The sequence below is a fragment of the Arachis hypogaea genome, chromosome 16, assembly GCF_003086295.3.
Source record: "Arachis hypogaea cultivar Tifrunner chromosome 16, arahy.Tifrunner.gnm2.J5K5, whole genome shotgun sequence".
Lineage (NCBI taxonomy): Eukaryota > Viridiplantae > Streptophyta > Magnoliopsida > Fabales > Fabaceae > Arachis > Arachis hypogaea.
In genome coordinates this window covers 75,841,032-75,843,347 of record NC_092051.1, presented here as the reverse complement: position 1 = coordinate 75,843,347, position 2,316 = coordinate 75,841,032, and the positions used below count along the sequence as shown (strand labels likewise).

Genomic DNA, 2,316 nt, shown 5'->3' with positions numbered 1-2,316 from the left:
AGGCTTCGATCTGAGGTTCAGACTTTTAGACAATAAGATGGTGAAACTCTCTACGAGGCATGGGAGAGATTCAAGGATTTGACAAGGAAATGCCCACCAGACATGTTCCATGACTGGGTGCAATTGCATATTTTCTATGATGGACTGTCTTATGAATCAAGGAAGGCTGTAGACCATTCATCAGGAGGTTCATTGAACAGGAAAAAGACTGTGGAAGAAGCCATTGAAGTGATTGAGACAGTGGCTGAGAATGAGTACTACTATGCATCAGAGAGACACAACACTAAGGGAGTCATGGAGCTGAACCATGTTGATACAATTCTAGCCCAAAACAAGGTGTTTGCCAAGCAACTAGCAGAGCTCACTAGGAAATTAGAAACAAAACAAGTGGCTGCAATACACACACAAGATCAAGAGGAAGAAAGTACTGAAGGAGGTGATTGGGAAGAGGCTAATTATGTAGGAAATCAACAAAGGCAACCATATGATCCACATTCCAACACTTACAACCCAGGCTGGAAAAATCACCCAAACTTTTGGTGGGGAAACCAGCAAAACCAAAATAACAAGTCCACATACCAAAACTCCAACCAAAGATCATACCAAGCCACACAAAACACTTACTCTCAACCACCATATCATGGCCAAAATAATCAACCTACCCAACCTAACCCGAACCAACAATTTCAAGATCAATTAAACAGGATAGAAGGAGTGCTGGCACACATGGGTCAGGACATAATTGAATTGAAAAGCTTCAGGGATGATGTGAGATCTACCTTAAGAAACCATGGTGAAAAACTCAAGAGGATGGAGTCTCAAGTAGGAGAGCTATCTCAACAGGCCCCCAAATCAACTGCAGTGTTCCCTAGTGACACAGAAAAGAATCCTAAAGGGGAACAAAAGGGAGTGAGATGGGAAGAATGCAAAGCCATCACCATATTGAAAGAAGTCTCAGAAGAAGAAGGAATAAGATCCTCAGAACAGGAGCCAGAAATCTTGAAGGAAGGTGTGGAGGAAGCTAAGCAGGAAAGTGAAACTGAGCAAGCCAAGGGACTGCAAAAAGGCACGATGGAAACATACCAACCAAAAGCACCATTTCCTCAGAGGTTAGGAGGAGGTGAAAAAGGGAAAACCTATTCAAGGTTTTTAGAGACATTTAAGTCTCTCCATATCAATATTCCCTTTCTTGAGATTCTCCATCAAATGCCTACACACATCAAGTATTTAAAGGAATTGTTGAGCAAGAAAAGAGTTTTGAAGGGAGGACAAACGGTAACAATGAACAAAGAATGCAGTGCCCTCATCAAGAAGGACACAGTCTCTAAGAAAACAGACCCAGGAAGTTTTCATATCCCTTGCATCATAGGGGAAACAAAAATTGACAGAGGATTCTGTGATCTAGGAGCTAGCATAAATGTGATGCCTCTAACTCTTATGAAGAGGCTACAACTGAATGAGGTGAGATCCACTGATGTAATCATACAACTGGCTGACAAAACTCAGAAGCAAGCTGAAGGGGTAGTTGAGAATGTGCTGGTGAAAGTGGGGGATTATTACTTCCCCACAGACTTTGTCATTTTGGACATGGAGGAAAGCTACTTACACCCTATCATTCTGGGCAGACCATTTCTAGCCACTACTAGAGCGCTCATAGATGTAGAACAAGGAGAGCTAATTCTGAGAATACATGATGAACAGCTCATTTTCAAAGTTTTCAAACCTGCATCTGAGCCTGAACCAGAACCTGAAAAGCCTAAGGATGATAGTAGCCATCTGTGTTTGGAGGAAAGTAATCCAGCAGCTGAAACTCTAAAACAGTCCTTGGAAGGCAAACAAGAGTTGCAAGAGTTAAAGCCACAAGAATCAATGGAAACAGATCAGAAGGATCCTCCTCGCATAAGGGTCAATGAAGAAATCCTCAAGAAAAAGGGAAGAATGATAGGGAAATTGCCAAGAGGGTGGAGAAACAAGAAAATTCCCACTGAAGGTTTTTCTCCGGGAGATAAAGTGATATCAAGTCATTATCTGCCAATCCCACCTGGCCTCAAAACCATTCCTTCCCAGCTCCCTCAAGTGTTCACAATCAGGAAAGTTCTTTCTATGGAACATTTAGAGGTCATGAAGGAATCAAGTGGGGACGTTTTCATAGTGAGAGGAGAAGACGTCAAGCACTACAATCCACCCTAACAAGGGACAACCGTCAAGCTAGTGACGTTAAAGAAGCGCTTCATGGGAGGCAACCCATGTTTTAATATCCTTACTTTTTTTGTTTTGTTGTGCATTTAATAAAGCATGGTTTCTTATGCATGAACT

General features: G+C 42.1%; 1 non-coding gene across 1 annotated transcript; it reads right to left on the bottom strand.

Annotated features, from left to right (window-relative positions):
* LOC112759896 (small nucleolar RNA R71) lies at positions 1–104 on the bottom strand. Its single transcript, XR_003180361.1, has one exon. It is a non-coding gene; the product is annotated as a small nucleolar RNA R71 (small nucleolar RNA).
* Between the last annotated feature and the right edge of the window lie 2,212 nt (positions 105–2,316).